This window comes from Bos grunniens, chromosome 20, assembly GCF_055505025.1.
Source record: "Bos grunniens cultivar Pamir isolate PY7600 chromosome 20, Bosgru_T2T1.0, whole genome shotgun sequence".
Lineage (NCBI taxonomy): Eukaryota > Metazoa > Chordata > Mammalia > Artiodactyla > Bovidae > Bos > Bos grunniens.
In genome coordinates, this window is record NC_141184.1 from 13489394 (window position 1) to 13503715 (window position 14322).

Here is a 14322-nt window from a genome sequence, read left to right on the forward strand (position 1 = left end):
GATCACCTTTACCTTTGCCTGATCTCACTTGCCTAGTAAACTCATAATCAGTTCAGGAGTCACATTTTGGAAGGTGCCCCCCACACCCCCCAACCTGCCATGCTCCCTGGTACCCTGACCCAGGTCCCAGTTCTGGGCTCACTGCGCTGCACTGTGGTTGCCTGGTTACTCAACTGCTCGTCTCACCAGACTACTACTGCTGACCAGCCTTCCTGTGTCTACCCAGCACAATGCATGCCACATAACCAAAATTCAGTCTGTGAACCAAAAAAATGTGTTAACTAACATCCAGCTGATGTATCTTGTCCTTCATAAAATCCTCTGACAGCAGGTTTGGTTTTTCCGGGTAAATAAACCTATTTTTGGTAGAACTGATGTATTTGAAATATGCAAAGATATGGCAGTGGCACCATATACCTTCCTGTAGCTCTGATATTTTCTCACGAGATAGACAAGCATTGCCCCTGCTATTTCTACCCTGTCACAGGGGCACCCAATAAATCCTGGATAAGGTGACTCCTTAACAGTAGACACGTGGACATAAATAGGATTTAGCACTGGGCCACATGATTAGACTCAAGTGTAAAGCTTAACCAAAGATTTTTTCCGGCTCCTTTTCCCCCCATGTCCTTTGGATGTCAAGCTGTCCCCCTGTGAAGTCAAGTCCTATAACAGAAGTCAGCTGCCATGAAAAGAAAATCAGAAGTTTAAATTCAAAGGAGAATCTTCTCAGAGAAGCTGAGAGAACCCTGCGAAGAGCTAAGTGTGCCCTGACAGGTAAGCAGGGTGATAATCTCAAAATTCAGAAGGATGGGTGCTTGTAAGGGTAAGCAGGCTTGGGGAGAGAGGGCCACCAGTTCAGCAGTGCCAAGGACAGCTGGATGCCAATCTTGTAATTGACATTTATGGTCACACGCTAAGAAAATGATCATGTTGCTCATATAGAAATGGCTCTTCAAATTTTTCCACAACAAGGTGCTGAGTTGACACAAATTTATCTGCAAAAAAGAAACAGACTCACAGATGTAGAGAACAGATTTGTGGTTGCCAAGGTGAGGGGAGGAGGGGCAGGAGGGATGGACTGTGAGTTTAGGGTTGGGCCAACACTTGTGACCCCATGGACTATAGCCTACCAGGCTCCCCTGTCCATGGAATTTTCCAGGTAAGAGTACTGGAGTGGGTTGCTATTTCCTTCTCCAGGGGATCTTCCCAACCCAGGGATTGAACCCTGGTCTCCCACATTGCAGGCAGACGCTTTACCATCTGAGCTGCCTGGGAAGCCCGAGTTTGGGGTTAGCAGATGCAAACTCTGACATATAGAATGGATAAACAACAAGGTCCTACTCTATAGTACAGGGAACTATATTCAATATCCTGTGATAAATCATAGAGGAAAGAATATAAAAAAGAAGGTGTATATAGGTAAAACTGAATCACTTGGCTGTACAGCGGGAATTAACACAACATTGTAAACCACTATACTTCAAAAAAAAAAAAAAAACCTGTCAGAAAAAGGTGTTGGTTTGGAAACTGGTTTTGTTCCCTAAAATAACAGACTATTACATAAAATGCTGCAAGTCCCTTTACTTTACTTCTAGTAAGATGAATACTTTCTTTACTTGCTTCACCCTGGATTAGAAAAACCAGTGGGACAAGGGATGGGTAATGTTCTATCTGGCTAGATTATCATTTAATCTCTTTGATAAAAGACTATTCCTCTGTCTATAGCTTCAACCATCCCATTACACGTTCTGTGACATGGACATGGAGCAACTCAGTATTACTGTGGCAAAAGAAATATCATTAAAATTTTTTTCTCAAACTTAAGGTCCTCAGAAAATTTGCATTTGTGGGAAATGGAAAATTCAGAAGTACGTGTGTAGCAGAGCTACCTATGGGAACAGCGTCTTCCAGTGACATGGATAATCAGCACCTTGGATTTCAATCCTCTCAAAGAGTCTGGGTTCCTATAATTTTCCACTCTTATTGTTCTGTTTGTCTGTATTTTAAACAGTGGTTTGGGTTAAATTAGATCATTTATCTTCCCGGTAGTTTTCCAGCCATGTTTTATTTTCTCAAGGATCTATAACTCCCTAAAGGAGACAGCCTCACTCTGTCTATGGAGCTCTGGCCAAGAGCTTGACACCCACACACAAGGTTGTGGTTTAAAGGGAGTGGTGCTAAAATGAAACCTGGTCGCTTTGGTCATCAGAGTCTTTGCTCCGGGCAGCACCATCCGTACTTAGTGCTTCCTGAAGACTGGGAGACAACACAGGGCATGTCCAAAATATAACACTGCTTTTCTCTGTCATTTCTCACACCTGGAGAGGAGTTTCTATAAAGATCAAATTACCAAACAGGTACCAAATTTGGCAAACTCAATTTTCAACTGTTGGTTTCTTCAGTACTTCAGGGAAAAGAAAAAGCATTTTACTTTTGATCTTTTACTCCAGAAAGATGTTAGTTCACTCAAGGATAAATTTTAGTGTCACAGGACCCTCCTCAAATCCTCTTGATCTTTCATTTGAGCACGAAGCTTAGGGCTTCACTGGTGGCTCAGATGGCAAAGAATCTGCCTGCAATGCAGGAGACCCAGGTTCGATTCCTGGGTCAGGGAGATACCCTGAAGAAGGGAATGGCAACCCACTCCAATATTCTTGCCTGGAGAATTCCACGGACAGAGGAGCCTGGTGGGCTACAGTTCATGGGGTCACAAAGAGTTGGACACGACTGAGTGACTAACACTATTTATCTAAACTTAACTTTAATTCAAGATGGTGGGAGACTTGACAAGGAAGAAATATTACTATGAAAATTCTAGCACACTTTAAAAAACCAACACTTCCCATGCTATTTAAGAGTCCTTATGTATTCCTCACCTTGATCGCACACCTTTACTATTAAAATTCCATATTTCCTACTAGTTTTTAATACTTATAAAGTTATATGGTCCCCAAATAATGCTAATTCTTGGTTAATATGTCAAGATTATATCCATCCCACTTTAAAACCAAGTTTAAAATGCTTTTATATTCAAAAGACAGAATAACAACTAACACAACAACAGCTCCATAAACAGTAGCCTGGAATAGACTGACCCTGGGATCTGGGGAGCCTTCTTACTAACCTTCCATGCTTTCTTTCTGCCTATAAACCAGGTGGCACAGTGGTAAAGAATCTGCCTGCCAGTGCAGAAGACACAGGAAATGTGGGTTCGATCCCTCGGGTGGGGGATGATCCCCTATAGAAGGAAATAGAAACCCACTCCAGTATTCTCACCTGGAAAGTTCCACAGATGGAGGAGCCTGGCAGGCTACAGCCTACGGTATCACAAAGAGTCAGGCACAACTGAGCACATACTTATGTATTCTGCTTACTTAATACTGTCTTCATGATTAGGAATAGATATTTTTTCTTGATTCCTCTAGCATCTTAAATTTGGCTGTAGACCTCTGAGCAAGCAGCTCTGAAGCTCCATTCCTTTTCCTGACTCAACTGCAACATTCTGAAATGTCATCAATGCGCTTGTATTGACATTTACAAATGTATTTATTCTAAGAGAAGAAAAAGCTTATGCTGATTTGCCTGTGGAGCTTATGAAATCCAATGACCACCATAGTAACGATGATGGAAATGTCTTGGAAGCTAACATCTCCTGGATCTTGTGCTGTGATGGACACTGTTCTAAGAGCTTCACTTCTCCTGTCCACTCCGTCAGGGATATATTATTATTTCCCAGCTTACTGGCGAGAACACTGGTACATGGAGAGACTAAACCACTTTGTCTAGGAGGCACAGAGCTGGGAGAAGAAGCCAGAACATCTTGACCTCTGGGCTTAAGATCTTAACCATCATTCTGTTATCCTGAACCAAGCCCTCCTTTCACTTTGAAATAGACTTCACAGTCAGGGCCAAATGCTTTCTTTAAACAGAGAGGATTAGCTGCGCAGTACACAAAGAACTTTGGGATGAAGACTGATTTTATGGAAAATTCCAAAGACGTGGACGCAGGATTATTTTTTAAACTGTGATGTGTTGCAAGCACTACGAGGATAAAAGTGGAAGATGGAAGGAGTGATGCTGAAGTCATCATACATCTGAGTCGTGCGAAGAAAATGAGGCTAAGAGAAATCAGGTCACTAAGGCTCTGGCATGAGCACCACACAACAGAGAGTATGGATGAAACCCGGGAACGCAGACCACATGGGCGTCTCCCTGAGCTTATGTACCAGTTCCATCACTAGGGTGGTAGAAACGCTAAGAGGCTCTCCAGCCTTCGAGAGACACCTTTCCAGAAAGTCTCTGATCTTCCTTTACACTTGGGATAATGCATCATCCTAGAATCTTTAGCTTGTGCAGAATTCCTACTGGATTCTCAACTGTGGGATTCATTTATTGCTGCTCAGGGTTCAGCTATGACTCACTGCTGGTATTTATGTAACTAGCACACACCAAATTTTGTGAAAGATCTCTAAGGGTCTGGGGCTTTTGAACTGACTGATTTTTGGAGGTGACTGTGAGATTCAAAATTAGTCATTAAACAGGTTGGTCCTTCCAGCCCATGGATGCACACACTGGTGCACGGCTACACAGATTCACACACACACTGAGAAAGGAATCCCAACACAATTCAAGTAGGTGATATACAATGGGATAAAGCTACGCCACTGTTTTCTTTGCTGTGTGAATAAGCTTGTCAGGACCTCCACTGCTATTATTGGTCTAAATTATTGACCTGACTTTGAGATTATAGGTAAAGTATAATCATCTCACTGAGTAAACTGTTGAGAACACAAAACAAGGAAGGGACACAAGTGTCACTGTAGCACAAGCAAACCAGGCAAGAGACAAATGGTGTCAGTAGTTGTAGCAAGGGCTCAAGAACTACATATTCTGAATTTATGTTGTCTTTGGGTTCATATCCTGGACGAGCCCAGTGTTTGGGGGCTTCCCTGGTGACTCAGATGGTAAAGTGTCTGCAGGCAATGTGGGAGACACAGGTTTGATTCCTGGGTCAGGAAGAGCCCCTGGAGAAGGGAATGGCAACCCACTCCAGTATTCTTGCCTGGAAAAATCCCATGGATGGAGGAGCCTGGTAGGCTACAGTCCATGGGGTCGCAAAGAGTCGGACACGGCTGAGTGATTCACTTGCTCTCTTGCTTGCTTTTACAACTATAACCATGTTTTGTGATGAATATTTTTCACCAGAAAAGTGATATGATAAAGGAATAAGCTATAGAATGGTGTGGGTAAAATTGAACTGCTTTGAAAATTTCTAAAGAGAGAATGAATTCATTTTGTACTTGCTATTTCATGTACATAATAATGAGCCAGTAAATGCACATACTGAGCTTCCTTCTGCAAATCCAGATTCACTATAATTCAGGTTTGGGATCTTGGGAATTCAGAGTAGACTGAAGCACTGTCTTTCGTCTACATGAATGAGGGGACGAAAGGACCCAATGAAAGGAGACATGTGGGCCCTGTCCACTTGGCCCTCAGAGCCCCAAGGATGCTGCAGCCACAGAAGTATATTTGCTGAGTGTACAATAATGTATTCCAGAAACGTGACTTATGGATCACATAAAGAATACCAACCTCTTACATAGGCAGTGTGGCAGAATCTTGAATGGGCCTTCACACATTATCTTATATAATGTATATAACAATGCTACAGCAACAGAGCAAGCATGGAAAATTCCTATTTTATAGAAAAGGGGCTCAAAGGGATTCTGTGACTTGCCCAAGTTTCTTGGTTAATACATGGTGTGGCCCAAACCAGAAGCCAGGGAGATCTAGAGTATGGCACTCTTTCCTCCTTCAACACTAGACTGAGGATGGCAGGTGGAGGGGTAGGGGCAGGTGGGATAAACATCCCCCCTGCAATGCCCATCCAGATGGTTAAATACTAGAAGCAAATATTCCTAAAAGAAATCATTACTTTTTTCTGATGGCAGTGTAGTTTGAGGAATCTGAGAGCCTTAGGTAGATTAGGCTGGGTGAAGACTCCCTTGAGGTCTTTCCCTTTGAAAGGAGTCTAGGGTGGGCTCCTGGCTGCAAGTGATGCTGGCATAGATGGGAGAGTGTGGCCTTGACCTGTGGCCTGGTCAGCCTTGACCCTGCAGTCTGGCAGAGAAGTTCTGCAGGATGAGTGGCTCAGAAAGCTCCCTGCACAGAAGCTTCCTGTAAGCACCTGAGAAGGGCCTCCGTTAAAGTATTGGGTTGGCCAGAACGTTAGTTTTTGTAACATGTTATGGGCTTCCCAAGTTGTGGTAAAGAACCTGCTGCCCAATGCAGGAGATGTATAGATGTGGGTTTGATCCCCTGGAGGAGAGTATGGCAACCCACTCCAGTATTCTTGCTTGGAGAATCCCATGGACAAGAGTCGCCTCGTGGGTTACAGTCCATGGGGCTGCAAAGAGCTGGACATGACTGAGTGACTTAGCATGCACACACACATGGAAAAACCCAAATGAACTTTTTGACCAACCCAACAGCACAACCCCATTCAAGATCCCAGTGATTCCGAATGTGAAGACCCTGATGTCCCTGCTGCCAGTGGGGCAGGAGCTCAGGCCCCCTCTGGCTCCAGACAGACCTACTGGGCACATCAGGTGCTCCTTCCATGCCTCCAGTGAAGATACAGCGCAAAAGGAAATTTCATACAGGACTGGCTGGAGTGTCAACTCTAATCCTTGGCAAAGGAAGATGTCAAAAGATATTACCATTTAGAGCATACCGTCTCTTTAATTCAGTAATGTCCTGTTAGAATCTACCCAAACAAAATAAAGCCCGAGTACAGGATGCCTCTCAAACAAAGGCGTTCATTAAAGCATTCTTTGCAATGGCAGACAGTTGCCAACAATCTGTCTGTCTGCCAACATGGGAAAGGCTAAGTAATAATGATTATTATTTGCTGCATATATGGTCCATGCACACAGGGACATGCTGACCAGCAATCACAGAGCTTGAGGTGCAACTAAACATATCCAACTGGAAATAAAAGCTCATGCTCATAGTGTGAAGCTGAAGGTTGTACTGTAAGCAATATAGTATATTCTCACTCCACTAAAAATTTTTTTAAAAAAAGATCCTCAAAAATGGGTAAATATATGGGGATAAGCAGAGAGAAAGTTGGAGAGTGACATACACCAAACCCTTAATACTGTTTATTTTTAGGAGAGATGGGATGAAGGGAGGCAGGAAGAGGAAAATAATCAGCTTGACACTCATATCTGTATAGCTTTCCTTGTGACAAAGAACGTATGTTACTTCAATGGTTTAAAATGAAAAATGAATACACAGAAGATAGATGAAAAGCCAGGGAACCACTCCACAGAGCAAAGTTTTTTTTTTTTTTGGTCACACTGTGGCATGCAGGATCTTAGTTCCCTGATCAGGGATTGAACCTGTGACCCCTGCAATGGAAGGGTAGAGTCCTAACCACTGGACCATCAGGGAAGTCCCTTTTGATAAATTATAAGCATGCTTTTGTGAGGACCTGGGATGATGCCTCTTGGAAGGGTTCCCCTTGTTCATCTTGCTTGAAAGACACCCTGATTTCTGACAGCTTAAACATGAGGCTGAATTCTAGAAGCTGTGTGCCGTCCAAAGACAGCTGTAAGTCTCCAAAATCTAGACCTCTGAGTGTGAGAAAAGACAGATCTGCTCTTGTTTAACTGACCCTCCTGCTGCTGCATGTTCAAGCCCTTTGTTACCTACTTCTACCTCCCACCAGGGCTTCCCTGGTGACTCAGACAGTAAAGAATCTGCCTGCAATGCAGGAGACCCGGGTTTGATCCCTGGGTTGGGAAGATCCCCTGGAGAAGGCACTGGCTACCCACTCTAGTATTCTTGCCTGGAGAATCCCACGGACACAGGAGCCTGGTGAGTTATAGTCCATGGATTGCAAAGAGTCAGACATGGCTGAGTGACTGAACAACAACCACCACCACCACCACCACCTTTTTGACTTTAGCACTTAAGTCACGATATACTTATGAACAGGTGACACCACAATTGTAACACAGTCTGGCGACTGCAGAAAGGCACTGAACCCAGGGGCAGGGAAGGTTTCTTGGAGTTCTATGAACTTCACTATCAGTGCTCCCCTTGGGAAGACCCTGACCTCTGAATTTCCCTGCTGTGCTAGCCCTTAATCCTAGCTGAAATGCCAGCATCTGCCATCCCCTGAGATCAGGGTCAAATCTTTCTTCCCACCAGGAACCCCTCTCTAATAAGTTTCAGCCATATGATTGCTCCTGTCATGAGAAATTATTGTCATCATTTATTTATTCATGGAATGATTTCATTCACTCACATATACTAAGTCAGTATGGGCAATCTGCCTGGCACCGTGCTCTTTATTGACCAACAAACATCATACGATGGTCAAACAGACAGTTAATCTTTTATGGCCACCATGTCAGGTCATAAGGGCTTCCCTCATGGCTCAGTTGGTAAAGAATCTGCCTATAATACAGGAGACCCCGGTTCGATTCCTGGGTTGGGAAGATCCACTGGAGAAGGGGTAGGCTACCCACTCCAGTATTCTTGGGCTTCCCTTGTGGCTCAGCTGGTAAAGAATCTGCCTGCAATGTGAGAGACCTGGGTTTGATCCCTGGGTTGGGAAGATCCCCTGGAGAAAGAAAGATCCACTGGAGTGGAAATACCCACTCCAGTATTCTGGTCTGGAGAATTCCATGGACTGTATAGTCCATGGGGTCTCAAAGGGTCAGACACGACTGAGTGACTTTCCCTTTCACCTTGGTACACATTTATAAAATATATAATAAAATACAATATTTATTATTACATTATTTATTAATTATAAAAAGGGAAAGGCTACCCACTCCAGTATTCTGGTCTGGAGAATTCCATGGACTATACAGGACATGACTGAGTGACTTTCACTTTCTTTATGTCATGTACCCTGATCAACAGAAAGCATGGGGCCAGGTAAATAAGCTGTACGCTCTAAGTGTATTTGAATATTTCTTTATATTCCCCACAAACCTTTGAATTAGGGGCTTGAGCCTGGCAGGCTGCAGTCCATGGGGGTTGCAAGAGTTGGACACGAATTTTTTTGCAAACGAACAAAAATGAATCGTTCATCAGTAAAAGTCCTGGGGATTAGGGAGGTTTTGTATGACAAGGAAGGGGGCAGGCTCAGGAGAGGAAGATGGAAAAAGCAGTGGGGGAGAGGGAGAGAGAACACAAAGGTGAAGAGAGAAACACACAGAAGGATCATTGATGCAACCAGTGCTAAGATAGAAACACAGCAGCGCACCTCTACAAGCCATACAGACAGGATGATAATTCCAATTGGTCAGAATGAGTGGAAAAGAGCTTTAGAATAAAAGTATATGGAATGAGACCTAAATAGCTGTGCAAAAAGAAATGTACAAAAACTATACTCTTTGGGTATAACTACATGTAAACTCATTTGGCATTACATATAACAGCATTTATAGAAGAATTTAAGAATCATTCCAACCTCAACGTTAGAACTGTTTTACCAAGCCTGAACCTTGAGCTTCCTTATGGCTTAAACACTTGTTTTTGAACCAACTTTAATATCCCCACTATACATTTAGGTCCACTTCAAGTACTTTAAACTCATGTGTCTCAGAGTGCTGATGACCAAGATGCTAAGTTCCTTTGCTAGGAATTCTTGGAAGTGCTCGAGATTTTGGCTTGATAACCTCTGCTTAACACTTGGGAATAAACCAAAGCAAACATTTCTTCCTATTTCACACAGAGTAAAAGGGAATTTCTAAAGGCTATCTGTTAAGTTTCTAAATGGCAAAGTGCAGATTTTTTAAAAATTTATTTATTTTAATTGGAGGCTAATTACTTTACAATATTGTATTGGTTTTGCCATACATCAACATGAATCCGCCATGGGTGTACACGTGCTCCCCATCCTGAACCCCCCCGTCACCTCCCTCCCCACACCCTCCCTCTGGGTCATCCCAGTGCACCAGCCCCAAGCATCCTGTATCCTGCATCGAACGTGGACTGGTGATTCATTTCTTATTTGATATTATACATGTTTCAATACCATTCTCCCAAATCATCCCACCCTTGCCCTCTCCCACAGAGTCCAAAAGACTGTTCTATACATCTGTGTCTCTTTTGCTGTCTCGCATACAGGGTTATTGTTACCATCTTTCTAAATTCCATATATATGGGTTAGTATACTGTATTGGTGTTTTTCTTTCTGGCTTACTTCACTCTGTATAATAGGCTCCAGTTTCATCCACCTCATTAGAACTGATTCAAATGTATTCTTTTTAATGGCTGAGTAATACTCCGTTGTGTATAATAGCCAGGACATGGAAGCAACCTAGATGCCCATCAGCAGACGAATGGATAAGAAAGCTGTGGTACATATACACAATGGAGTATTACTCAGCCATTAAAAAGAATACATTTGGTTTTTTTTTTAAATTGCACATTAAGATAAAACCAATGAGAGCTCTGGACTTTGAGCAGTAAGTAGATTTTCTCATTGTGTAATTTTGACAGTACATTTTAATCTGTTTTAAAGCTTTAAGATTCCTTTCAATTACTCAATACAGAATATGATGTTTCTTTACAAGTAAAATGATTAAAATTTCCCCTTTGGTCCTGCTAAAAGACCATTTCTACAGAATAAAAGCTTTTTCTCTATAGTCACTTACTGCCATGTGAAGATGAAAGCCCACTGAATAGATAAAAAATGACCAAGTATTATATCACCTAATTTCTAACCCTCTCAAACACAGTTCCATATGACTGCACCACATGTGTTCCTGGCTGATGCAAAAAAGTGAAGAATTCAAAGAGAAAAACACTGATCAGGGAAAAACAGGAAGTCCCAACTTTGAAAAACACTGAATCCACCTTCTCGGCAAACCACAAAGAGATTAGACAAACCAAGTATTTGTTGACGTTGGCTGTAAATTTTGGAAGGGACTAGAACCTTAAAATATATCTGGAATGAGACCCAATCCCTTTTTCACTGGTTCTTTTCTTTTGGAAAATGTATTTTAAAGGAACTTCTAAGGAGAAATCTAAACTTACATATTCATCCCTGTAGAGATCTGCATTCTGATATGAAGTTCTGTTTTCAAGAGCTGTCCTAAGTGTATAGGTGCGTGCGCAAGCCATCTTCTCATGAGTTCTCACAGTGTATTTAATTCTTTTGAAAACCCAGCAAAGTAGGGAGTCTTAGCTCTTGTGAGAGATGGAGAGACTGAAACTCATAGGGAAAAAATAATTTTTCCAAGTCAGAAAGCTGTTTGTGGCAGAGCTGGGACTTTGGCTTGGAAATCCAGCTGAGTGAGCCGGGGAGCATGTGGGCCATCGCTGAGATCTGAGTTCCCCCTTGTCCTAGCTGTGTTCTTTTGGGCACAAGACCTTGCCTCTCTAAGATGCACAGTGCTTAGTAAAATGGGAGTGCTTGCCCCAACGGGTCTCCTGTAGGGCAGATTTTAGGGTTAACTGAAATTATGTCCATTAAAGTGCTTAGTACCAAAGGAGGCAAATCACCAACACTTTCTCCCTCCCCCAGACAAAAACTCTGGAGATATGATGCTGTGGACATCTGCCCTGACACAAGCCAGGGCACATCAGGGACTTCCAAGGCTCCCACAGGACCTCAGGATGCCATTGCATTTTATTCTCTCAGTCAGTGCTCAGATGCTCAGTCGTGTCTGACTCTTTGCAACGCATGGACGGTAGCCGGGCAGGCTCCTCTGTTCATGGGGTTCTTCATGCAAGAATATTGGAGTGGGGTGCCATTTCTTCCTCTAGGGGATCTTCCTGAACCAGCGATCAAACCTGTGTCTCTTGTGTCTCCTGCACTGACAGGCGGATTCTTTACCACTAGTGCCAACTGTGAAGCCCTTATTCTATTTATTTCATTATTCTTAATTAATTTTTTTATTTTAAAAATGTTTCATTTTTAAAGCCATTTTTATATTCATTTATTTATTTTTGGCCACACTGTGCAGCATGTTGGATCTTAGTTCCCCAACCAGGGATCAAACAGGTGCCCCCTTCATTGGAAGCACCGAGTCTCAACCCCTGGACAGCAGGGAAGTCTCAGGATGCAATTTTAGTTCAGGGCATACTGAAAATTATTCCTGAAGACCTGGGGCAGGTCTGGAATTAACTTGCTTTTTGGAGTAGCCGCAGTCTGTGGAGAGATTCAGGCTCCGAATTTTGTCCGGATGCACTGGGTTACACCCACACGGCCTGCAGTGTGATCTCAAGGGGGTTGGTGAAGGACTCTATTTCTGGGTGATGACAAGCTCAGTCCTCCAGAAGTGACTGTGATGACTCAAACTGTAAGAAACTTCAGGCTCTCCAACAGTGAGCAGGTGAGGGGCAGCAGGAAGGGAACATTAGTAGGTGCTTTGTGATTCCATAAAAATGCAAAGATAAGATTCAATGCAGTAATTCCCAAAGCACCTTCTCCACCAAGTGCTGCCTAACCAGGCTCCTTCTGCCTTAATAACGCCTTCCCGCCTCTCATAATTTATACACATTTCCTTTGCTTAAAAGATAAGTGGATATGGGTTCTGAATAAATTCAGCTGTGCAGTCACAAGCAGCAGTAGCAAAGCAAAACCAAGAAAATTCCCCATTACTCAAAATACATCTTCATTAATCTGTCAGCTTTAGAAGGAAACAGGCAGTGTGTGTCACGCAGCATGAGTTTCACATGTTCGAAAGCAGCTTTCAGCGACAGCTCATTAAGTCAGACATCTACCCAGGCGTCTACCTCGGGCCCTCCCAGCTCTGCCCGTCACCTGGTAAATCTTGGCCAGGCAGGTGCCGTGTGGACCTGGCCTGTTGGCAATCGCTTGGTTAGGAAGACGGTTCAGCAGCTATCACGTGCCCAGGGCCGTGGAGCATACAAAAGAGACTGGAGACAAGGTCTCTGCCTCTAAGGAAGTTAGAGAACACAGAACCAGTAAAGAGAGATTGGGACTTCCCACGTGGCGCTAGTAGTAAAGAACCCGCCTGCCAGTGCAGGAGATGGAAGAGATGCGGGTTCGATCCCTGGCTCAGGAAGATCCCCTAGAGGAGGGCATGACAACCCGGCTCTAGTATCCTTGCCTGGGAAATCCTAGGGACAGAGGAGCCTGGCTGGCAACAGTCCAAGGGGTTGCAAAGAGTTGGACATGACTGAAGTGACTTAGCACGCATGCAAAGAGTGATTAAAATGCTAAACGGTGGTAAGATAAGGACTGACAGTGAGACATTTGATCAGCGACAGGCCCATGTGTGCTGGAGAAGACGGGAAGGGTTCTACGGTGGCAAGGAGAAGCAGGGAGGGCTCTGGGTGGGGCTTTGGAGTGATGGAGCAGAGTCTGCTCGGGGCTCACAGAGAAGAGGCTGGGCCTGGGGGATGGAGGGATGAGAGGTCGGGTGAGGTCAGGGATGTGATTGGCAACTGGAAAGACTGAGAGCTTGTTAGCGTAGAGTTTTGAAGGCTGATCTGGTACGAATGTGTGTAATGGGCTAGCATGAGAAGGAAAGAGCCAGAAAACCACCTCTTATCACAACACGTCAGGGAACAGGTATTCAGTCCAGGACCCAAGGGCCAACATTCATTTTGATGCAACAAGTGAGATCTGCTTCTCACATGCCTTGAACACCCCTCTCTTGGGTCAGTCTCCTTGAGGGCGGGACCTTATCTAGGTTGTCAATCAACACTGATGAAAGGAAAGAACAGGTCAGGATTGTTAGCTGAGATGCAGCGGGGTGGGGTTGGAGTGGGAACTGCCTGAAACTGGGCACTTGGAGCACACAAGCTAGAAACAACGCCAGGGACTAACCATTCTGCAAGTTATGTAAACCAAAAAATAAAACAATAGCTACAGCAGAGCCTTAAAAAAAAAAGAGAGAGAGAGAAAGATGGACATTCTTACGAAGTTATATTTTTGCCTGGAGAATCCCATGGACAGAACACTGGTGGGCTAGTCCCTCAGGTCACAAAGAGTCGGACATGACTTAGCAACTAAATAACAACAATCTTTAGGTAAGGATGTTTGACCAGGCCAGGCAGCCTTGACCTTGACATCTTAGGATCCTGGACTTGAAAAAATGCCCACAGTGGGGTGGGATGGGAGGGAAGCCACGAGGCCTGGGATGGATATATACATATGGCTGATTCATGTTGTTGTACAGCAGAAACTAACAGATCATCATAAAGCAATTATCCTCCAATTAAAAAGAAATGCAACTTTTTCTACTTAGTTCTAGGGGCTCTCCTCACTGAAATTTTTCATTGAGCTTCATCTATATATGAACATAAAAAATTTTTAAG

The 14322-nt window shown here is 43.6% G+C and overlaps 1 protein-coding gene across 4 annotated transcripts in view; it reads right to left on the reverse strand.

Annotated features, from left to right (window-relative positions):
* Window positions 1–14322, reverse strand: part of ANKH (ANKH inorganic pyrophosphate transport regulator) — a 171419-nt gene that overhangs the window by 84208 nt on the left and 72889 nt on the right. The window lies entirely within an intron of this gene.